This window comes from Falco rusticolus, chromosome Z (genome assembly GCF_015220075.1).
Source record: "Falco rusticolus isolate bFalRus1 chromosome Z, bFalRus1.pri, whole genome shotgun sequence".
Taxonomy (NCBI): domain Eukaryota; kingdom Metazoa; phylum Chordata; class Aves; order Falconiformes; family Falconidae; genus Falco; species Falco rusticolus.
The window spans coordinates 19,811,063-19,837,257 of record NC_051210.1 but is presented as its reverse complement, the minus strand read 5'-3'; the positions used below and the strand labels follow the sequence as shown (position 1 = coordinate 19,837,257).

Below are 26,195 nucleotides of genomic sequence, written 5' to 3'. Positions count from 1 at the left end.
TTCTTTAACAAATACAAAGCTTTCATTAATCCACCAATGGAAATTGATCACTTACTTTTTTTAGAAAGAGTCAAACCAGAAGATGATCCCAAGGTTTGCCAAATGAGAGAATTTAACATTCACTTAGTTATTTAATTTTGTAATTTCCTGACAAACTGTAAATGCTATTCATGGCTTCAGAGTCACAAGCAAAGACAGAGCTCAGGTCTTTCTCCAAAAAATACAGTAACATGAGCATCTTTTGCAGTAACAGGACTTGTGGCACTTACTTCAGCAGAGCTGGCATTTCATTCATCAGCAGGTAAAGGTGTGCATGTGTGCACACACACACAAACACACACGCATAGACCAGTTAGTACATTAGAGCAGAGCAACACGTTTTAAGGTATCTGCCCTTTACAAAGTTAACCTACAGATTAAAAAAAGGCTTGGATTTTCCATTTTTTGTTGTTGAAATATCATTCTTCTGTTAGTGAGCACTTAATAGATTCCATAAAGCAATGAAAATCAAGAAAAAATACTCAGCTAAATCAGATACATGGGACTGGATTTAAGATGAATGTTTTAAGTGAACTGGGAATCACATGCTTTACTTTTAGAATTACACACAGGCTAATGGACTAAGAAAAAAGGAAAAAATATATTTTTATTCAAAACAGCTCTAGCATTGAAATGTTCAATAACTCGATAACAAAACACTGCAGCAGATGGATAACAACTGTTCTTAACTAAACTGTAGATTGTTCTAAGGAACTTCTTATTCTCTATCTTCTCAAATTGTTTGTGATCAAATAGTATCAACTTCATGGCCCTTTCAGTATGCTAAAACAAAACAAAACAACAAACAAAATTCCATAATAGACATACACACACCAAAAAAAACCCAACCCCAAACCCCAAAAAACTAAACTAGTTTTTGAGTAAAATGAGACAGCTGAAAAAAGGTCTCTGGATAATTTGGGAAACCACCATTTTTAGACTACATTCCTTTCACTCTTAAACATCTAAATCCTCACTTGCTAAAACTCACTGGTAATAAAAAATCTGTTCCATTATATATTTAGACTTCTTCGTGTGGATATTAAAATAAACTATGTTCTGAAATTAAGAGTTAAAATACCTCCTCTTGTTTTCCATACATATTTGCCTGTATAAATATACTTCATGATTTTACAAATTACAGTATTTATATTAAAGCTTTTGGTCAGCAAATCATTACAGCTTAACACGAACAAACAGTTCCTGTGTTTTGGTTCTGTCTTTAAATCTTTTTCAGAGATAATGAAAACCAGCCAAAATGAGTGACTGCAAATAATATAAACAACACATTTATTTAGAAAAATAAACTGAAAATGCTGATTTTTTGTTAGATATCTCCATGAAGTATAGACAAATGGCTAGAAAAATTGTATGTCAAATACATATTACAAATGACTTCTTCAACGGTAACTGGGACTATAACATAAATGTTCAATAGGAACATTTTTTGATGTATAATTCAATAGACTAAACTTCTTGGCTGCTAATATGTTAAAAAATGGATGCTATTAAAAAAGATTATATCCCCTTTTTAAACACACCTTATCATGTTGATGCTTTTTCATATATATACATATATGTATATGTATGTATATGTATGTATTTATTTAAACCTTAGAAAAGACCATAGTCCTTTCTGTGAAGAGATCCCCATAGTGAAAGAAAGCGCAAATGTTTTTCTTCAGTTCTAACTTTTTAATTCCTTTTGGAGCCCCAGTAAAATATAGCTTGTTGTGGTCAAAAATCTCCTGGGGCCATCTGTGTGCAAATGGTGGCGCACATCATTACCCTGAATGGAAGCGACAGTGCAAATACTAGAAGTGCATTGAGATGCAATCTCTAACAGCTGAATTTCTTCAAAGTTGGGTGGAGGACAAGAGACAGCATCCTTTTAAGCAATTTAACATCACCGATGCCCTGTTCCTGTATGGCTTTGAATATGTACAAGAGATGAGAGGTCTTCTTTCCCCACAAACAGTAACATTCCTCTGTTACAGTAAATGCATTCATTTTCTGCTATCACATAAGTGCTTCATTTCTCCTTTTGGCTACATATTGAAATATTTTTGGATGCTGGCTGGACCCATGAAAAACTCATTGTTTGTTACTCTGGTTGGTCAGCACAGAACTCAAGTGTCAGGCTTGGAGACAGCAGTTTCTGCAATGGGGCAAGACATTTAGTCCTTCTTATTCTTATTTCCCACTAAATGGAATTTAAGGCTGTGGCTTTTGCGAGGACTCAGCGTGTAGCTGTCAGATCTGAGAAAGTTGATTCAATGCAGATTACACTTGTGATTGTGCTCTGACTTGAAGGGTTTTTCCATTCTCCACTGAGGGTCAGGCTCCTGGTTACTTCTCAGATCTGGCCTGCAAGAAGTCACAATGACGAATCTGATATGCAAGAATTTAACTGACGTGCCTCCAGATATAGATATTCCTTCAAGCCTCAAGTTGCTGTTAAAAAGAAAAGAAGACAAGGACAAAGTTATGAAAACGTTACTTTTAAGTGGACAACGATAATAGTAAACAAAATTTTGAATGATTTTTCATGTAAGCAAGAGTTTGAAGAGTTACGGTGTTTTGAAACTTGACCCTTTACAGCTGTATTTTATTATTACTAAGTGTCTTGGCTTTCTGCTGGGGTAAATGGGTTTCACTTCAACGGTGTCTTTGGAATCACATTATATTACACCATCTCAGAAACTGATTGCCACTATCCTAGGTCTTGGAGTATATGGGGATCTTGTAATCACGAATTTTAAAATATTTTTTTTTTAATTATTTTTTCTACGAAGATTACCTTTAATTACCTAACATAACAATTCAGTTTAACAATATGCCTTAGGGCATGAAATGAAAGGAGATCTTAATAAAAAGCTGTATATTACGCATTTGAAAAAACTGTCTAAGAATTCAAGTCTAATCTAACTTGAGAATCTGTATTCTAATCTCTGTTCTCAAAATAAATAGAAAGTGATTTCAGCAGAATTTTCTCATCTGATGCGCAAGTTTCCTCATCACCAAAATACTATATAAAATTCTGATTTGGGTCTTTCACATTCCCCTTTGTGAAACTGCTTTAATTTATACAAAACAATAAAACAGCCCTATAATCAGGAAAGAAAGTAATGCTCCAATCTAGTGCTAAGGCTCACTGATTCACTAAATTTCCTAACTTTATTTATTAGACAAGATAAAGCAGCATCAAAAAGAGAGACCTTGAGATACTGACCTGTTGGTAGCTAGGGCACTAACCTGGTTCAAATAATTAAATTAACACCTTCTGAGGAAAAGAATGAGAATTTCCTTTTTCAATGTTGGTGACTTACACCCAGAGTTACATACTGCAAGAAGGAATAAAATTACTCCCTTGCCATCAGTTTTATGAATCTAGCCTTTCACTCACATTTCCTCTTATTTCATATTGACTGGACTACTTCAATTTGATAGAGATTGTCAAGAGGTAAGACAGAACTTCACTTTAGCAGGGGAAAAAAAGAATCCGAAGTTGGTTTGCTGTAAACCCTTTGTATTTTTTTTCCCCACCAGTAAAACAAAATTTCTATTATTAAGGGAAATTTAATTAACATTCAGGATTGTAACAGTGGCACAAAAGTCTAGCAAAGACGGTATAATAAATTTATGATAAAATTGGCCTGGAAGGAAGTTTTTTTCCTAGTCAACTATTTAGGGTTTGGCTCACATTATTAATAAGAAAGATGAAAATTGTAAACATCTGTTACCAACTTATTTTTTAACTGAGGACGGTATTCATAACAATAGAAACACACAGGCCTTTTTCAGCTGTCACACTTTCTGGCTTCAATTACATTTGGGCTAGTGATTCATGTACGTCAAGACCTCATAAAAATCACCAAAAAAAGACAGTATTGCCCTTGAAGTCAGCTTTATGCTTATGAAACAAGATGAATACAGTAGAACAAATATATATGTAATAATAACAATAATAGCAATAATAACACCAAATAATAACAAATAATAACTGCAATAACAACAACAAACAATTAAGCAATAATAATAATAATAACAACAACAATAATAATAATTATACTAAAAATGATAGGAAATAATACAAGTAATATTTGTACTTTGTCAGGAAACAGTTGTTCTTCAAACTTATTCTGAATACAGTACAATAAAATACTAAGCAGCTGTAGGCATGAAAAGTAATGTAACTTTTTTCTTTTCCTCTGGGTTGCAATTCATAAACATATTCAATATTATGCTCACAAAACCAGTAAGTGGTATATCAGGTATAGCTGGATTCTTTTAGCATCTCTAATTCGGTTGTCAGCCCACACAGTTTGATTCATTCCCAGTTATGCAATCACATGACATCCACCTTCATTTCATCAACATTCCACCAATGAAAAGCCCACTTTTGTTTCTTTATGATATCTCAACTAAAAAGCACAAACTGCACCATTGTGAAAAATGTGACACATCTCTCACATTAATAATTTGTTCAAATTAGAAGATTATGGTTAAGCTTGCTCAGTGAAAAATTCAAAAGGTGGCAATGCCTGCATTAAAAACAGAAGCAGCAGTTCCTCTTACCATTTTAAAAAATATATATTTATAATTACAAATCATTACTGTACACATGAAGTGAGGCACTGAGGGAAAACAGGCCAGTCACTGAAAAAACCCCTGTATCTACTAATTACAGATCCCTATCCTGAACTGCCTAGTTCCTATTTCCCTAGTTTTTACTACTTTGACAGAGAAGCTTTACCTTCAGATCAGTACAATTAATTCATCACTATAAAATCCCTTCATTACACCATACCTTGTCAATATCCTCAGAGTGAAAAAAAGCTGACTTTACTAGGGAGCTAAAGTTCAGACAGTTTACAGGAGACCATCTTGTTCATTCACATCCCTTCTCCTCCCTGTCATTACTGCAGCAGCATCTTTGCATCATTCTCTTCCTTCCACAGCATCAGTATTTAGTTCCAAAAAGCAGAGACGCAGAGAAACCAATGCTTTTGTTTCCCCATTCAAAATCAGATAACTATGCCTCTATAATAAAAAAATGAATGTTCTCTGTCAGTATTACCTGAAAAATACATACAGGGAAACCACAGACTGTTTCCTTCAATTTGTCACAGCTCTCTTAAGAACTGCAAGTGAGTCCAGTTAAATCTACCATGCAACCCTTCTCCTCATCATGGCCACGACCCCAGTGTCATTGCACAGACTGTTATGCAGAACACTGTGGCTGGAAATTATTAAGGGAAAGGCTACCAAAGGGAACCACTGTTTCACCCCAGGCCTATGGGATGGCTATGCATGTGCTGCCTAGCATAAACTGAATAGTGATTTACAGGTTTGGTACAAAACAGGGAAATGACAGAAGAGGACATTTACGCAGGCTGAATAAGCAATAAATTTTGATTTAAAGACACTTAGATACAGAGATACTCAGGTTCCACTTATAGTATTTAAAGAAAAAATGCAGTTTGATTCTATAGTGGCATGATAGAAGGACATCAAGCGCATTATACAGAAGATGTTTATCAACTTTGAACTGATGAGTGTAGTGGTGACTGCCAATGACCACAGAAAAGGATGCTTTAAATGTAACTATCTATGCTGGGTCTACTGCCTTTTATCAAGAAAAAGGAGACAACAACTAGGAAATGCACTTCACATTAAATTGAGAGAGATTTACCTAATTAATACTAAGCTATATAATTTCCACATCATTTTAAGAGTTTGATAAAAGCACCTGAAAGACTAGTCTAATTAAAATCCCCATTATTTGGGCTATTTTAGCACAAACAGCATAATTTGGACATATATTACCTGTATTAAATACACTTGCAGTCAGAGCACATGCCAAGCTATTAGTTGTACTCATGTATTTAAGAGTGTAACAAATGTCCCTACAAAAAAAAAAAAAATCACATAGTAATAAATCCTTATAAACATAGTGCACAGATTTTCCAGGTATCGTCTAAATAGTAATGACATCTGTTTAAGTTACTCAGACCTGAAAGATACAGAAATATTAGATTCAGATAGAGACTATTTTACCTTTATTACCTTAGGTTTTTTTAATCCTTTCAGATGAGATGTATTACTATGCTAGTTCCTTCAACAGACAAAATTACTAAAAGGGAAGGAAATGCTTCTTAGAGGTTATTTTTGCTTGTTTCTATTGTCCAAGAAATCCCCATCATGACCTTTGGGTTTGTTTTGGGTTTTTTGGTAGTGTTTTGTGGGTTTGTTTTTGGGGGTTTTTTGGTATAAATGTAAATAACAGATTTTTGAATCTTCATTCAGAGCCAGAATATTTCAGATAAAATTTTATGTGTTGTTTGATTGAAGGAATTACACTGAATGCAAACCCCAATGTTCTTACCAAGCATTTTATTTCTCCATCAACATTTTAACTACATAAGCCAATGTTAGCATTTTTGTGTCCTGTGACACAGCAATGTTGAGACATCTTTCTCTGTTAAAACTAAAACAACCAAATATAAATAATACAGAATGTTAACAAATGCACCACCATTCTTTGTAATTCTTCCTATTTTTTCTTATTTTTATTTACTTTTTTACTTTTACTTACTTATGTGTGATTGTTTAATCCTAGTGTTTCAGTGTGTAAATATTTCTTTTGCCAATGAGCAAACAAGAATTCCCAGTTGCTTATTGGAAGTTTTTCTTTTTCTTGCAAAGCTTTGAAAAAGATTGTAAATAGCAGGAAAATCAGAGTGTCTAAATTTATACATCTTCAAATATGGTGACAACAGGCATTGGCTTCTATAGTATTACTCTTACCTTGCTAACCTCTCCTAACAACACTTCCCTAATTTTCATTATCAAGTCCCATGTTGTTCGAGCTTTGGTATCTCTAGAGACTTCACAAAAACAAGTTCTATATCTAGTTCCATAAAGATAATCCCAAATAGAAATATGAAAATTATGTCAAGAGAGTGTATTATGGCAGCATTTATTAAATATACTTTTCCAACTGATCTCATACTGCTTAAATAATATATTTGTAGAAGTTCACTGTCTTCGTGTGTTCGCACAACAAAATGAAGCCCATCAGAATATGGCTCTGAGAGCTACTCTAGAACAAATTTTTTATAATGAAAAATTAATGGTAACAGAACCCTGTGCAATGAATGTCAGCAGCATCATGCATGTCAATATATGAAACTTCTAAAATTTTCTGTTTGTTACATATGAACTGCTCGCAAAATGGCTGTGGTGCTTGTCTCAGTAATGTCCCAAACAGTTCAGATTTGAGAGAAGCAATATGTTGGATGGACAATATGAAAAAAAGTCTTTTTTGTTGATACCACTAGTTTCCAACACAGCTGAAATCTAGGCAAGCAAAGTTACCAAGTTCCGACACCATGGAAGTCAATAGGCTACATTAGGGGTTGCCACAGTGAAAACCAAAAATGTCAAAACTCCGACTAAAACATGATAGAAGGGGAAAGAATGGCACTGGAAAAAATTCTGGTGATGTATCCCAGGAAAATCTGGCAGCCTTGTTCACTAGTCAAAGGCACCTTGTCTGCTAAGATAAGTATACATAAATTTAACTAGAGAAGCAAGATCTTCCTTGCCATGTACAGAAAGGATATATAAATGAGCGTTTTTAAAATTCATCAGGCATATTTTTGGCTGAGACAATACAATTCTGTTCACCATTTTGAACCTTAAGAAGACTTTTTATCAGGTTCTTTTTTCTTGACATGACTTTCTTTTTACTTCCCTTTTTGTCCACCCATTCCTTAGATGCTGGAAAACTGTTTTGGATGTCTTAAAGTATGTCTTAAGATAGAATTGATTATGCCAAGTGTAAATACATTCCTAGGAAGCCCATTTCTTTTTTTCATTAGTTTTTGGATATGTTTTGATACATCTTTCATGAGAAAAGTACTGACGAAGTATTTCTGGCAGGTTGTTTTTTCTTCATTTTCTCTCTGGGGTACGTGTTTACTAGCTCCAAGAAAAGCCATGTTTTCAAAAAAACTAGCTTTGGATGACATTTTTCTTGTATTTGACTAACATGCACAGAAAAAACAATAAATGATCAAGAAGAGGAAATGTGCTTTTTTTTGTGTGCTAGAGTATGATATAAAATTCAAGCTATCTTTCATTCCAAAGGAATATGGCATGTGTCTTCCTAATTTTCATTTACAGTGAGGCTTCTGATGTAGAGTTGCTTGAAAAGCTAGGCCAAGTATATTTAAAAGACTGCTTATCAATGGCTGTAATAGAATATATATATATGTAAATATGCATTACTTATATCTCTTATGTATGTGTATACATATAGTGTACATATATCTATTCATTCCCTCTTTCTTCTACTGAGCTGGATTAGCTACAGGACAGATCTTGGACGATACCCACAAAGCTGCAGCCAGTTAGCCATTTGCAAAATCACATCCAAAGCCACTGTTACAAGGGGCCACTGCAGCTGCACCAACAGCCATAGCTGAGCATCGAGTGTGAAAACTGGATCTGTCTACACAGAAGTAGTAGTCACACTTCAGCTTAGTTACTTATATCCTTAGAAGAGATATGCTAGTGATACTATGGAAATGAATTTTATGTACTGACAGCCACTCTGGTGATTGTTCCTGAACAGTGGATATGAATTGTTTAGCTATAAGGTCTTTCGATACAGAAAGTATTTGCGTATTACTTTATGACAGATTACAGAAATATTTTATACCAAGTGTTCAGTGGACAATAACTAAACTATACAGCTAGCCTTGCATATGAGACATTTAACTATATAGAAGGAAATCTCTGTCCACTTTCTGCTTTGGCTGCAGATTTCCTTTCCAATCCATGTTATACTTTTAATCGACATGTCACAAGTTTACAGCGTTTTATTTAATTCTGTCGCTTTCACTCTCAACAGATTTCTGCTACATCTTTTCAGAATGTGAATACCCTGAAACACCGAACCTACAATAACAAACACTAAACCAAGAGTTTTGGTGCTTGTTGAGGGCTCTCTATACTCTTGAAACAACAGAAACAAACAAACCACACATTGCTAGTGGCAAGCAAAATCCTGTTTCTTGCAGTATCCTTTAGCTGATTATCAGAGGGGTAGGAATGCATGGCTAGCTAAACCTGAGGCATACTGCTGCTTCCCCATGTTAAGGGTCTGTATCTGAGATATGCAAAGATCTTCTGGATCTTCTACAGTGATCCAGAAAACTATATGGTCCAGGGAACTCACTTATTCATTCTCACTGCATTTTTAGGGTTTGAAAGTAGGTTTTTAAATATAAAAACTAGATAGTATCTGATATTCTTTTAGTCTTTCTGCCTTTATTTTTGCCCTCATTTTCTTGCTGAGTCAAAGCAAACTTCATTAATTAGCTTGAATGCACACAGATGTCAAATGGAGGTAGAGCAAAGATTAGGAAAAGAAAGATGCAAGACAGCCAAGTCCCTAACAGAAATAATTTTCTGTTTCTAATAATTAGTGAAAAAATAGCTAGTAACACACCTGGGGAGTTGGTTATAAAGTTTATCTATCTAGCTTAACACAGGAAATGCTATAGCAAGCAAATAATGACACAAAAATACTAACAATGAAGCAGCTTTGCATTTGCAATGAGTTGCCAAAGAATGTTGCATCCAGTACCTAGTGCTGGCAAGTTCCCTGTGAATGCCATACCTATTACTCACTGCTTAATCTAAGAACCTTGTTATTAGTGCCTTCTTACGGTCTAGTTCTTGGCAGCAAGTAAAAGAGATGGAAGGCCTGATAGGTTAGAAAACACACCACCACCCCATACTCCATATGTGTCAGTGTTTTTTCTGTAAAAATTCAGATTTCCTGTGGTTTACTTTTAAATCAGTCTATTCCTGAAGCTATGTAACAGAAAACAGGATGATAATACAAATCCCTGTGAACCTACACTCACTGAATAAAAATAATTTCTTTCAGCATATGGCATAATCTACATGCCATAGGAAAAAACCTTTCAGGAGTCATTGAAAGGGACATTAGTCTCAGGACAAGTGAAAAGTTCACACAGAACAGTTAAATGCTTTAAAGGACTTGCATCCACTATTATTATAGAAATGTTTATGCTTCAATTTTTAGAGGGTTTTGTATAATTACATGTCTTAAAGCGACATGTGAATGGTTTGAAAATCATTCTCCCCAGAGTATATCTTCCAGTTGACAGGTGTAACCTTTTCTTTCTGCCTGGAGCTAGGAAAGATGGATGATAAGTGAGCTGGAAGCCCTCCACTTGCTTATTAAAAAAAAACCAAAACAACAGTGTATGAGTGAAAGAAGCCACGTAGGAGACACTGTAACTATGGTTTTGTTTGTTTGTTTGTTTGTTTGTTTTTTGACATTTACTGGTCTTTCATCTATTTAAAATTACTCAAGCAAGCCAGCAGCCTTGTAGGATTAGGCCTACTTTGCAAAGCCAAAAGGACGTAAAGGACATGAGAAAATATCTGTAAATACTTTGGTGCAGCCTTTCTGCAGTTTGCCTGTTGAGGGATGAAATAATTTATGATTCTAGCTGACAACATGCTGATTGTTAACAAATGCTTTACAGGATTTACTTCTTCCTTTATCATTTGGCACAAATATTTTGCCACACAAGAAACAAAATCAATTTCCCTGCCAGTAGAGATTACTGAAGCTACATTTTCCTGTTCTCTATAAACATGCCAACGTGACTAAAGGCTTGGAATGATTCACTACTATTCTGATTAGTCAACATACTCAAATTCAATTTGTTTCTTTACAAAAGAAGAGGGTTTTCTGTGATGCTTCTGGACACCAGGAGGTTCTGTCTGCGTAGCTAGGAATTTTTAGCTGCTACAAATGATTGAGTAGCTCACAGCTGAATCCTGGGCAGAAGCCTACAAGTGCAAGAGGGGCCCTGAGGCCATGCAGCAATGGAAGAGTGTTTACTACAAGTCTCCACACTTCAGCAGCCCACTGGGAGACTTCCTCATCACCAACTGCAGTCCTTTTCCATAACAATGCACAATAGAAAGGGCTGCATCTAGACTTCAGACTTCATGCACTGCGAAAGAAAAATACTGGAACTTCTACACATTCATTTACCAAGACTTAACTAGCTACTTTCCTGAGCTCTAATGAAATCATGGTATCAGGAAGAAATTGAATGGAAACAGCAAAAAGTATTCTAAAAATGTAACTGAATATATTCTTAGAAAGGAAGGTGAAAAAAAATCCCTATAGCTAAGCATCAGTAAATTACCTAGCATCTTCATATGCCTTGTACTTTCAGCAACAATATGCATGAAAGAGAACAACCTGACATGGCATTTACATTTAAGATGTATGAAAGAATCTCCTTATGAAAAGCACAATGTATTTTTTTCTGGGAATGTTCAAATGTTATTAATGTAAACCTTGGTAAAGAGCCCTGATTTGTGAAGTAGTACATTACCAGAATGTACTTGCATTCTAGATTATAAAAATGGATACAAAAAGCTAAAACTCTTGCAAATATAAAATGGTTCAGTGCAAACTTTCATTTTAAATGACGTCAGCTTCTGTTTCAACAGCTTCAAATACCTCTGCATAGAACAAGAGATGTTCCTGTGCATCCTCTCTCAAAACCTACTTATGCGCTACTGAAACTTATCTGCCGCTCCAAACATAAGCCACACGCAACTGATGTTTAAAAGGCAGAAATATTACTATTGATCTTTTCCATAGGCATTCAGAATGATGCCTTTTAATTTATTTTCAGTAATCCTAAAAATGAGCTTCCAGAATTCTGCTATTTTGGTGTGACATAACACTGTATTTGAAACAAACATATTATTTTGAGATATCTCTGGAAAAAGGCAAAGAAAACAAAGATCAACATTTCAGCTTCTCATCTTACAGATCTGCCATGGGTCACTTTACTTCTGTAGCCTGTGTAACCATTTTAAGCTGAATGCTAAGAAGTCTAGACCTGAATGAGATTATTTTTTGACAAATTTAGACATCATGTTTTTCTCCTTCCAGCTCTAACAAAGTATAATGTTATATACAGCTGGATGGGACAGTCAAACACAAGCTCAGCAACAAATCTTACCTCAACTTAGCCTTTATGGATAACCTTACCTCTCTGTTAGCACAGGCATCCCTATCAAAATCTACACATGTGAAAAATGTAGTAAAGAACTACTTCAAGTGCACAGGGAGCAGCATGTGGTGAGCTCCAGCAGGAAGAGGGGATGATTACACAGGCAACAGTTTATCCCAGTTTCAGGCCTCTTTCCTTTTTATAAGAAAAATTCAAAGCCATAAAACATCTCTACCTTAGCCCTTTCATAATGTCCATAAAATATGCTGAAAAGCTTGGCTCACCATGAACACAAAATCCGTCGTTGTTTTTTCTTGGTTTTGGGGGGTTTTTTTGGTTGGTATATTTGTTTTTTTCCCAGTACTAACATTTGCAAAACTCCAAACCTTTGTCAATGTGGAGTAGCTTGCTGACTGAAAATCACTGGCCATCCCTGCTTCAACACAAGCATCCATGCTCATCTGGCTTTGGAGTGATTTGTTTAACAAAAAAGATATTCAGGCCAACAAAAGCAGCTCAGAATTAAAATACAACCAATTAGAAGTCTCCTGTTAATGCTATTCAGGAAAAGGTTACTAGCAAAATGTGCAATCCAGTGCTTTGCACAGTCCTCAAATATAGTGTTTGTCTGGCCAATAAAATACCACAAAGTATTGGGCCAGCAATTTTGTGAGCTGTTCGCCAAAGAGGTTAGTCATTTTGACAGTCTGCCTTGAAACTGAAAACAAGAATAAAAACACAGAATCTATTTATCTAAATCCATTAGTCAGATATATAAGAAAGCCTGATGCAAAATCCTGATTCCAATCAGAACAGCGGCACATCCTCTGGACCTGTGGACTGGAATTATGTTTGAAGTGCTGAATCTACTGTGTGCCTGCTGAGTTGGCCAAGTTCCTCTCCGATGTTGTTTTCCAAGCCACAGTTCAAACTAAGAGAGTTTGCTGCTCTTCACATAAGTCACAGATGGTCCTCTGCATATTTGAAACATCTCTTCAAGCATTTCCACCTCTGCATGGGACAGAAGGCCAAAATCACTGTTAATTCTTTTTCAAGTAGGATGGACTTTCTATCTGTCATGATATACATCAAAGACACTTGACTTTGTTTTCTGTAAACAATGCATCCAGAAACAGCTTGGTTTTGCTGAATTAGTCAAAACTGTTAGAAGAAAATACTTAATCTTGAACAAATATGCCCAAATCTTATAAAGTCTATGGTTACAGTTAAAGTTATATCCATAAATTTCAGATTTTCTGAATTTACTCTATTCTGTACACCATTGTTCTTTAACTCCTACCCTATAGTATCTTCATTTTCAGTTTCAGGTGTTTGAAACCGAGTACATGCTCTCTTCCACATCATCCCCATGCCTAACAGAAAGCTATGTTTGCTGCATTGACCTTGCATGGGAAAGTGATTTCCTCTCTTCAAGTCATGGGAAATCATCACTGTTTTGATGCTTCTGCAGATACTCTGATGGGTATCCACGTGTCCCCAGTGACTTCTCCAGTGTCCCTCTTTCCTTGGTCTTTTCCAACCTAAACAACTTTATGATGCCATGATTCCACGGAATGGACGGTGTAAGAGTGAGTAGAAATACAAGAAATAAAACTGAAAAAGACATGAGGTCCAAGAAGCTCTGTGGGCTACCTGTCAGAGTCTGAAGGAATCTGGAGGACAATATACTGCAACCTATTTATGAGAAAGATTAATAAATAAATAAACAGCCCACACAAGTAGATAATTTTTGATTTCTCAAAATTATATTCTTTTCCTGTGTTCCTTCTTTCCTTTCAAAACTAAAATGTCCAAAAGAAGGACTGCTGTTGGTTTAGACAGGCAATAACGCCTATCTAAGGCACTGACCAGTATCAGCAGTTCAAAAGACCAACTTACTTAAGGTGGAGCTACTTTTAGGAAAAGGAGAATTGCTGAACACATATGACACTTCTGTATCAAATATGACAATGGAACAAATTAAAATGTATTTGGTGAAAAGCAGCAATATGGTCACTACAACAAAGGTAGATAAAGGAATTTACTCAGTTGCCCTGATGGTGCAGTAACACAGATATAAGAACACAAAAAATGCAATACCATAAAATGTAAGTAAATTTAAGTACTGAAAACGTAAAATTCATTTTTTGATCAACTTTCTTGAAATTTTTTGTAGAGATCAGACACAATTTTAGACATCGGTGAGCATAGCCTGGTAAAGACCGCATGTACCTTGTGTTAAGCATTGTGTGACAAAGCAGTACACCGAGAAGCAAAAAGAGGGAAGGAAAGCCTGCTCAATCCCTAATTTGGATAATACCCTTGCAAGCAGTTGAAAATCAACTCTGCTCCAGTCATAATGCCCCCCCTTTTGTTTTGGTGGGGTTTGGTATTGTTGGGGTTTTTTTGTTTGTTTGTTTGTTTTTGGTTTGGGTTTGTTTGGGGTTTTTTTTGTGCAAAGAATTGAGCTTTGGACAGCACAATGGAGAGGTGAAGTACTCATTGGAAATTCTTTGCTGACTAAAATAACAATTAAAAATAAAATGCCTTTGTATTTCACTTGTGAACCCTACAAGTGAAGCTGGAACTTTGGTCTGATGAAACTTTCTTCTACAGTTAATTGAAAAATATATTAATGCTTAATATCACTTATCCTTTTTCATGTTATCTAAAAGCCTCCTAACTCTTAATGCCTAAAAAAGCTTCTAATCAAGAGCAGTGCAAAAACTTCTCAGTGAAGAAAACTGTAACAGCTTGCCTTTATTTCCAATACTTATATTTCATAGCAACAAACATGTCCTGGGATAATAAAGTGAATCAACCATACCAATGATTAGAAGTACAAGCTTACTGCTTAGAAAGAAGTACTTAACTTTCAAAATACACTTAGACAAAAGAATAAAGGCATCAACCTGTAAGCATCACTGAAAGTAAAGATATTAAATTTACCTTTATAAACTGTTTTACCTACGTCATAGTGATTTTCTAATAGGAAAAACAGGAAGAAATGTAACAAGCTGTTATCATGTGGGTATATAACTCACTGCACTAATCACAACTGCAAGTCAGCAATCAGCTGAAAACTCATTGATGATGGAACAAAACCTTCATGTACCATGACAATAATGGACAAATGACAAGCTGACAGCTCAATTCTGAAAAGCCTTTTTCCACACCACCAGCCTCCATTATGAGTGAAGCCTTACCACTCCTCCCACCAACACGGAGTATGTGCCGAACAGTAAATTGCTAGCTGCACCTTCCTGCAATCCTCTATCAAAAATCTCAGTGTAAGTGCAATCTTATTTTACTTTAAGAACCAAATTCTAGACTGTTTCAGGTAATGTCTAATCATGTTTCAGCAGAGACCAGGTGAGAAGACACTCAGCTGCCTTTGTTGCTGCAATGAGTATCAGGCAACTGAGTCATTAAGAGAATAAAGCTTTTCTTAAAGGGATGGGGAGATAAAAGGGAGGGAGTTAAGAAGAGACAAAAGACTTCACCTCCTGTTTGTGGGTTGGGAAAAGTCAGTTTCTAGTGTGGGACTTGAGAAGGAAGGACAAGAGGACAGAATTCAGTGAGGTTTTTGCTTGCCACTTTGGTATTTGCATATGTTGGGAAAGGTGGGAAAGCTGGCAAAAAGTGTGACCTGGCTGGTGCCACGCTTGCAGAAGCAGCAGCTCAGAGCCTGAGGAGCCCTGATGGGGAACTGTGGGTGATGGGGAGGCTTTAGATGTGATGCCCAAAATAGGGGGTGCCCTTGGTCGTGCATCCATAACTGCTGGACAAACAGAAGAGAGTATGTGTTTGTGGAGGCTGCAGGAGAGTTCAATCCGTCCTTCAGGCATATGATGCAGTAGATGAAAAAAGGATACTCTGTCCTCTCATTGTATGCTTATTGCTTTTCCAAAACACAACCACCTTGCCAGCACTCACTCACTTCGCAGCACCCACTGACTCCTCTCTTGCAGCACCTTCCTCTACCAAAATCTCAAAGGAGCTACAGGTACAGCCATGAGCAGCTGAAGCCATGCTGCTCTGTACAGAAACACAGAGCACTCTTCAACACAGGGAAGCTTCAAGTTCAAAACGCCTCAGGCAGAAGAAGCAGCTCAATTTGGATTTTTCTTATCTCTAGCAACAGAGGGCAAGAGAAGCGCAGTCTACAAACACCGTCTCCTTCTCCAGCAATTTGTAAATCTACCACATCTGTCCCACGCTTTATTTATAAGTGAATGAAAAACAACTGGATTTGCGTTAGCTAGAATATCTAAATGCTAAAAGGAATGGCAGGTTTCAGTTTTTCATTTTGGCCACACAAATACACAGTACACACTTTACTTTCAGTGTGAGTCAAAATACACTGGCTTTCCTTCCAGAATGACAAACAGGATGAATACAAATTAAACCTTTGGGCCCTGTTGCTTGAAATCATGCAGCCTAGTGGCCACCTCAGATGGTGATGATAGTGGAAAAGTAAAATTGCCACCTTTCCTTTTCTTTTTGATGACTTGGACTCTTAAGACCAGTACTGGGTTAGCTACATTTCTCATGCTTCTAATGGTAATAGAAATACAGCATTAGAGCTACGGATAGCAACTCAAAAAGCAAACCTATCTTGCCTGTGGGCTGAAGTCAAACTGTACAGTAGTTTAAAAGGTAATTACTTCGTATGCAAGGATCTTATACAGTTGAGATAAGAGGTGAATAATTATTGCAATATATCATCCTCCTTCCTTTACCCAATGAATAGCTCCAATAAACAGTAAAGTTTAAGAAAGTGCAAACCGATTAAGAGTTAGCTGAACACTTTATTAACTGATAAGAATGCATCAGCAATAACTAAACTGCGGTTTGTGTTTTAGTGGTTTTAATTGAAATACAAGTCTTCTGCTGCTCAGATAGAAAATCAATAAATCTATGTGTAGAACTGATTAGTAATAATTTTATTTTATTGCAGCTGTCAAATAGTAGCAATACAAAAATTAAGCGGGATGATGGTGTCTTGGTTTTTTTTTCCCCTCTAAAAAATAGGCAATCAGAAAAAAAGTGACATAAAAGCTTCTGGAGGAGGATCAATATGATTTTGATCTTGACCAAGACAATACCACAAAGTTCTCCTTCAGAAAATTCCAAGATTAAACAGATAAGGAAACTTTGTTTAATAGGATTTTGAAATAATGGCCCATTAACTGAGATGAAATTAGAAGGAATATCCAATGTGGATATTAGAAGGAATATCCAAGTATGTTACCCATATTAAGTTGAATGTAATTCCTAATGTTGGATCAGTACACTAATGATGATTAACAGTATTTAAATTTCTCATTTAATTTTTCAGCAATTATATATTTAGAAGTCCCCTAAGGTGACAGATTTTTAGTAAACTTGAAATCTAGCTTATACTCAGAAATCACACTTATTCATACAAATATTGGCTACCCTTCAGTACTTACAAAAATACCTAGTTAATTATAAAAACTATTTCCAAACAAAAATCAACTGAAATAATCATCACTTGATTTAATGGTCTTAGAATAGAATTTTCATTTCATTTCTTCTGTGATATTTTAGTAGTGTTAAATTGATGGGGTTTGATGGAAGATACAAAAGTAAAATATGTATTAATCATATAAAATAATCTTTCTTATCGCTGAATTAGTTATGCTCCATGTGGTGTATTTCAGGTTCACTTGCACCTTTCACATGGACTGTAATACAGCAACTGCGTGAAAGGCCACTGCACCTGTCTTTTGTTTGTTCCACTCTATTACTTATGGTCGTGCCTCACTCTAGGTGGACACTACCCACCTACATAAGCCCTGCAGCTTGGCTGGCAGTATAGCCTGGACCACAAGCAGGATATCTACATCAGCAAACCCCCAAAATACATCTAAGTTGTGCACATAACCCCATGGCAGAGACAGTGATGACTTTCTTAGTAGACACACAAGAGTGTGTGCCTACACCCACCACTGCTGGGTACACACACCGCGGGTGGCTAGGGTATGGCACTCCTGCCTCAGCAGCATCCTGTATCCCCCCTGACCAATGAGTCTCAGCTCCTGTGAGGGCATGCAGACGCACAGCCAGGGTGGAGCATTTCAACTATAGTAGATGCTTTTACTCGGGAGAATGATCATCTGAAAAATCCCCAGCATATGACAATGAGTAGCAACTTGTCATTTTGTTTCTTCTGATTTTTGATTTTCTGATTCTGATTACCAAAATACTTTCATCAAGGCATTATTTAATGGAGGGGAAATACATTGTTGCCACACGATGCTTCCTATTTTGCTTTGTGAAAAATTCAGATTTTCTCTCCATGGGAATGTATATTGATACTCTTAAAACACTGCCAACCTGTTGATCTTTTCTGCTGCTGTTCCATGACTACTTCAAGGGACCAAAAGGCACTCATATATTTCTGATCTTTTCCTAAAGAAAGTGATTCAGACACTGTTATAAAACATCCATGCACAGATAGGCCTACAAGATTTTTTTCACCTCTATTCTCTTCATATCCCTGAATTTTAATACTTCCATAAGCATTTATGATCCTAACATTGGAATTACTTACTCTAAACCTAGGTATTTATGACTATTGATATATAATAACTGTGAACCTTGTCACACATGAGGGAGGTGATAACCTCAGAACATACTATGCAGTTGTACAAACTGGAAATTTATGCAATGCTAAAAATATACTAAATTTATTCCAGCAAATGGAAATTTTCCTTTTTATTTTGCTAGTTATCTGGGTTTCTAGCACTTCTAATATTCACTCAACTGTCCTCCCTTCAATTTCTTAATCATACTAATTGTTTTTCTACATGCCTGCTCAGTCCTATGCTCTTACACTGTTCAGTGCCCATTAACTGTTCCAACAAAGTTTCAGAAGGAAGAGCATGCTCCCTAACTATTACATACACATACCTTCTTCCTACAGATCTACTTACTAATGATTTACAAAATCAAAATGTTCACCAGTTACACAGCCAATAATTCACTTTCTCTGTTTCTGTCATATCCCTCCTCTTGCTAATAGACTCTCAAGGATATTTGAAAATCCCATTTAGACTCTCCAATAGCTTCCTCCTATAGCTCCTGAGGAATTTTGTAGTCAATAATGACCCTGTGTTGGGTCAGCAGCTGATTTGCACTCAGAAACTTGTTTTATTCAAGCATGTAAGATCTACTACAGATGCTGAAAACACTAGTTTCCTATAGCACAATCATTACAATAGAATGAACTTCATGGCTCAATTCTATCTCAAAGCAATAACAGAATCATGGAAGAAAATTAGTGGAATATTCTGTTCTCTTCTTTTACAAAATGCAAGCCCTGCTGAAATTTAAGTAACTAAAACAAAAATACTAATATTTACAAGTAACATTCCTGTAGATTATGGAATTTATATATATTTCACACTTGTAATAATATTTGGAAATATAATTTCAATGGTTTGGGTTTCTTCCTTTTCTTGAATTCTGGGACCTGCATAGAAATCTGTTTCTTTTCTGAAGTGCAACATTCATTGGCTGTAATAACACAATTCTGCCTTGGTGTCAGATGGCATAGCATTAATTATTACAGAAAATACATAAAACAGTGATACTCAAATCCCAATGAATGGAAGAGTTACCCATTCATTCTAAGAAGGTTATAGCAAGGAAAAGTTGAGCACAGAAAATAAGATGAGATCTTAATGACTAAAAGTCATTAACCACTTTATGGTGTATTTCAAACTCAGAAAGCCATCACATTTTGTACCCATTGCACAAATTAAAAGGAGGGCCAGAAATTTTTAAATAACATATTTAAGAATCTATTTGTATAATACCTACATGCAAGTAACTGCAAAGGATTGAAATAGATGCTCTGAAATTTAACCCAGGGTTTAGTTAAGGAAGGCCTATGTTACATCAAATTTCAGTGTTTTAAACGTACCTTCTATAGCCTCAACTAACCTACTAAGATTTAATGGTAAACAAGTTGCACAGTACTTTCAAGAGGTTTCAAGAGGCTTTTCTTAATCTACTTTATCTACTTCATCTTTACCTACTACTTCATTCCAATAAAACCTGTTGAATGCACAACTTGCACAACTAACAATGATATTTATGCCTTTGAAAGATAATATGAAGATAATGAAGACTTTTCATAACAAATACTAAAATGACTGTATTTGCTTAAACCTTCTACTTGGATTGAATATCAAAAGAGCCACTAGTCACCTTGAAACTTTCCAGTTATTGTATTTCTTTGTAGACACTATGCTTTTTACTTTACTGACGAGATTTCTGTAAAAGATAAATTTCAACTGGTTGAAGTGCCAGCAACATCTGAAGATAAGAATTTGTGGATCACACAAGGTTTATACTATCAGAAAGAATACACAGAAATACTAACATGTCTGTAGTCTTCTGTAAATCTTATTATTTGTGACCATTAGCATACCAACAGCAAAATTTTTTTCTTGTATTTGACATTCAATCATTCACAGTTTCATAATAGGCAATTTCTTTACAGATTTTTTTTTTTAATTATACAATTACGATCATCGTCACAGGGCTGAAACTGGTTTGCACTTACCCCAGATACCTACATTTTATACAGCTGATGCCACATTACACATTACACCATGCCTCTGCTTTAAAGATGTTCTGGGCTACGAACCACATGTTTCTCTGCATTAGAGACACATGGAGGAGAGGTAGTGTTTCACAGGTAACTAACCCTCAGCTGAAAAGAAATATTTTATTTTAAACTATTTTCTTAGTAATTAAAATTCTGGAAGTTTTTTCTCTCACAGCCTTATCCATAAGAACTGAGAAATGGGTGGTTTTGAAGTTCACCTCTGCTATAGAATTAATTCACTCCTGTGACCAGACTTGTCCTTAAATTCCCCCTCATTAACACCCCAAACTACTGCTTATACTGTTTCCTACCTGACCTGGCTAACTCCCAAGGGAAGAAAAGCCTATGTGCTATTCCCATCCTTAACAGCGATCCTGTAATGAGAAAACCACTATATCATTTACACACTAACAGTCATGTGTTTTTCCACTAACTCCCCAAATCTCAGAAAGGCAAAAATGTCATCTTTCTTACACCTTATTCTGAAGGAAACTGCAAGATCAGCCTCTTGCTCAGGAACCCAGCATACAGCCTCAGAGGCTTCCGGGACCCACAGAGGTGCATGCAGCAGCCATACAAATATTGCACAATATTTTCACAGGTATTTCTAAGTATTTCAAGGCAAAATTCTCAGTTATCTTGTCAACATACCTTGTGGTGAGAAATTTTGGGTACCTTTTAGACTTTAAGCAGGGATGAGCTGCAGGACTGGTCCCAGCAGCGCTCATTTATCCCACCTCCTTGTGGTGGTGCCACATAGGCAGCACTTGAGCCTTTGCCGGTAGACCCTCTGAGAGCAGATAGGATTTGTAAAGAAAATGAAGCTATCGTTTGGATATGACAGCAATTGAAAGTAGTGATGCTTATGTGAGTACCACATTTCCCAAAACCCAGCCTTCTGATCCAGTAAGCTAGGACAGGAAAAAGATGCAATAAGGTGACCAGGATAGAGCTATTACCATTAAATCATATGCATGATACCAGAATTGTATGTAATATTACTACCAAGGTACAAAAAAGAATGCTTTTTTTCACAGCAAAGTGAAATCTCTGCACATTCAAAAGCATACAGCAAAGCTGTTTTGCTGAGGTGGGGGAATTTGTAACTTGTGTAATTGTTGGGAAACTGAAACATGTAAGAAGACAGACAGAGAAAAAGTCTGGTTGGACCAAATTGTATTTTGATTTGCATAAGCCTTCAGGACAGAATTTATACTGATTTACATATATAAATGCAGGTGTAAGCCAATCAAAAAAAATTTCAGGGAATCTGAAGTTAATATCCAGAACAAGAATCTTTATTGCTGAATACTTGTAAAGAAAGCAAACTGTTTACATGTTCTCAAAAATTCCCAAGACACAAGATAATATATAAAAATAAAATGTCACATCATTACTTCAGTTTTGCTTTTACAGGCAGGTATAAAGATATCAGACCACTAAAGTATAATCTCTGCAACACGTTCCATGCAAAGTAATTTCACCTAGACTATGCCAAATATTCAAGAAAAATCAATCATTTCCAGTAAAACTGAGCAGAAAGGAACATTGCTCTGTCAAAGTGAAGAACGGAAAAAGAAAAAGGAAACATTTAATTTGAGTTTTGTTCCTAGAAATATCTGAAGTTTTCCAAAGGTTATTAGGATTTCAGGTAGTGATGGGATACAAAACCACCAGTTTACCTTAGAAGTGTTGTTTGAGGTTCATGTAGTCCTATCTAACATGCCACAAGTTAAACCTCATGGCACAGAAGCCCAGAAGACAACACAAGTACAAAATTCAAACTTACCATCTTGAAACGCCCATGTTTAGTTACTACTGAATCCCAGAGATGCTTTTACTTAATAAAAGCTGCAGCTTCTGAACTTACATATTTAGGGTTTTGTAGATGTGCAAAAGTACTTTGTAGGGCTAAGCCATTGTTGTCATGGTTGACTGGGATTCAGAAACAAGCATTCCTGGACTTATTTTCCCTTAACATAGGGAACATAGATTTTCCTAGTAAAACCTGACCAGATCAGGTCCACTCAAAATGGAGTAGTTGCCATTTTTTCCTTTTGAAACACATCCTAAGAAGGCAAACAGAGAAGACAGGGAAGGGAGAGAAGAGGGAAGGAAGAAATTAAACCAGATTTAAAATATTTAAATATCCCTCTAGTAGTGAAAAAAACAATGTTCATTTCCCTCCTATGACTGAATTTTAATCCCAGATTTATATTTAGGAGACAATCATGATTCCTAATTACAAATTACTCTTAGTATGGGATTTCTCCCATTGCTTTTGCTGAAACTATGCAACTTTTGCAGAAAATAATGAATCATTGAGCAAGAGAGAGCATGACTGCAGTTACTGAGTCACTACAGGTGATGGGAGGATTCTGACGAAACAGAATTATATACAAAGAAACCCATTTTATACTAAAACAAGACCTGCTCCATCCTCATTTATACCCTAACACTGTTCCACCCAAAAGGATTTTGACAGCTACCCTAGGGTGCTAAACAGAGAAATTATAAGCAAAAATGCTCTCAAGACTTGAAATGGGATGCAGTTTTCAGGTGGGTCTGCCAGCACCTTCCTTAAAATGAATATCTTCAGACACCGAAAGGTCTTTCAATTTTTAATGTTAGGTTGCCGTAGGTCCCCTGGAATAAGGTAACATTTGGAAAAGATAATTCTGATCTGTTGTGTGAGACTGGAAAGAAATAAAAATGGTTTTGAACAAATCTCTCTTTGGCCAGGCTGTCCTATCAGGCTTGCTCTATATTCAGCATTTTTTTGGTGGCTTCTTACAAGTCAATAATCTTCAAAACCCCACTTTTTTGTAAGTATCTTCCTTGGAGTCTGCCAGTGCAACAGTGCTAAATGTTCTCTGCCCGTTCCAAAATTTCCACCCAACATGCCCAAACATCTTGCTCTGCAGCATCATTTGCCCTTCTCCCAGGAGAAGGGTTTCCCCCCCCCAAAAAAAAAAAAAAAAAAGAAAAAGAAAAAAAAGGGCAAAGAGAACAGTTACACCAGCTGTCACACAGACACGTAAGATGTCCTAACACAGTCACTGCAATTTACCCCATGAAACTAAACAGGGCAAAACAGCAGTCTCATAACAGAGTCATGCCCAAATCATCCATATCTTTGCCTCCTAAGTTTGTATTCTTCTTGACTGCTTTGACTGGTAATTTTTCGAGCACCACAAAACACAAGGAACATTAGTATTTCTTGTAAATGCTTGACTTTCTGGTATGTAGCGATATAAGACAGCAAGTAACACCTCCTTGTTAGATACTCTTCCAGGTTCTACTGACCACTAAAAAATAACTAGATAGATAGATAGATAGATAGATAGATAGATAGATAGATAGATAGATAGATAGATAGATAGACAGATAGATAAAAGAAACATATGCCTATGGATGGGAGCAATAGAAAATGCCAGACAATCTTTTCTGCAGGTGTTTCTCTGGATAAGTTTTTCAGCTGACTGAACCCCTGAAAAAAGAATCTAGATTAAGGAAGCAATCAGAAACTAGGTCTCATGTAACCTGGGAGTAGGTCTCTTCTCCCAGACAACTAGCAACAGGGTAAGAGGAAATGGCCTCAAGTTACACCAGGGGAGGTAGGTATAGGCTGGATATTAGGAAAAATTTCTTCACTGAAAGGGCTGCCAAGCATTGGACCAGGCTGCCCAGGGAGATGGTGCAATCACCATCCTTGGAGGTGTTTGAAAGACCTATAGATGCTGTGCTCAGGGACATGCTTTAGTGCTGGACTTGGCAGTGCTGGGTTAGCAGTTGGACTCCATGATCATAAAGGTCTTTTCCCACCTATGCAATTGTATGGTTTTACAATTCAATCAAGTTACTGCAGTAAGAGACTTGGGATACAATTGAGTGCTGAGATATCACATCATTTCCACCTATTTGTGTTCATCTGTACGTGTAAAGAGCCTGAGCTGCTGTCTATAGTAATTTAATCACTCCAATTCACAACCTTTCATCTAGCCTGAACATTTTATGAGCTGGTTTTGGGATTATCTTATGCACTTGTGATTTTCTCTCTCTCAGGCAAATGAGAATGTAAAGTAAATGAATACTTGCATGAAAAATTATCCTGCAAGACCTGCTGTTACTTCAGAAATTACAGTAATTTTGACCTGTAAAAAGAACATGCTGCATTATTGGGTTGTTTTATTGCCAGTGATAGTCAAGATAACAATGCCTGCTGGCGCTACTGGAATGCAGTGGTATATTTGCAAAGTAATTCTAAGGGTCCAACAGTTCTGAAAAACATTGAGTTGCTATTGAAACAAGTGGACTCAGAAGTGACTAACTGACATCTAACCTTGTGTGTTCCACAAGTTTCCAATATAGGCAAGTCAAAGGTGGGTTTGGTTTTGGTTAGTTTGTGTTTATGTGGGGGCTTCTGGTGTTTTTGTTTGTTTTGGTTTTTTTTTTTTTTGCATGGGGGCGGGTAGATAGACACATGATATTTGGCTCAAACCTTATACAGTAATATGACAGAATTATACTTTATGCAACTTTTATATAACCCAGAAAAAAATCTTTTTCTTTTTTTTTTTTTTGAACAAGTTACTTTCTACATAGTACCCATCTCTCAAAAATCACACTGAGTCACTAACTCAGCATGCTACTAAAGTAATTCAATGATCCTGAGCATCTACAGACAGTACACTGGCAATATCAATGAATACTGGAGCAACAGAAGGCACGTTTGTATGCTTCTGTGTTAAGGAATGGAAAGAAAGGCATGATTATGCTCAAAGACATTACTATGTGTTAACTCAAGGAAGCAAATGAATGTTAAAGTATAATACTGCTGGTAGAGTCATTAAGTAAAACAAATGAAAATTTGGGTGGTTATACTCTGCTCCAACTACAGACATACAGTGACATATAGTAGAAATGATAGAGCAAAGTGGTGTTTTCATTTCAATTCACCAAGCAAGAAAATTAAGTATGTATTTGGCGGTGGTAAGACTGAATCAACTGTGGAAAGCATTCAGTGAACAGCCTCAAGGGACACACTCATCTACTCAGAGCAGATATCCTTAAAGCAGGAAAAAGAATGGTGCTAAACATGACTTCAGACAATGCTCAGTGTTAACATGGAAAGACTGAAACAGTCTGCAAATTTATGAAGGAAATTCAGACTCACAGAAAAATACACTTCATGTTCTTGTCACTTTTCAACCAGTTCAAGAAATTTAAGACCAAACCATCCAGAACCACTGCGTACCTGAAAGAATTCTGATATAACTTTCTCCAGACTGCTAATTCTGAAATGGCCTATGGCATATACATGCATCAATATCTATCTTTCACGGTACATTAATCTCTGAGCAAAACCAGGCTGAATACATGGTTTAGAAAATACATATTAAGAATCTCAAACACATCTTCTG

General features: G+C 36.2%; 1 protein-coding gene across 1 annotated transcript in view; it reads right to left on the bottom strand.

Annotated features, from left to right (window-relative positions):
* Positions 1-628: 628 nt before the first annotated feature.
* PRR16 (proline rich 16) overlaps positions 629-26,195 on the bottom strand; it is a 165,376-nt gene continuing 139,809 nt past the window's right edge. Inside the window, exon 3 of the mRNA XM_037374554.1 lies at positions 629-2,493. The gene's annotated coding sequence lies outside the window, so the exon portion shown is untranslated. The remainder of the gene's footprint in view (positions 2,494-26,195) is intronic.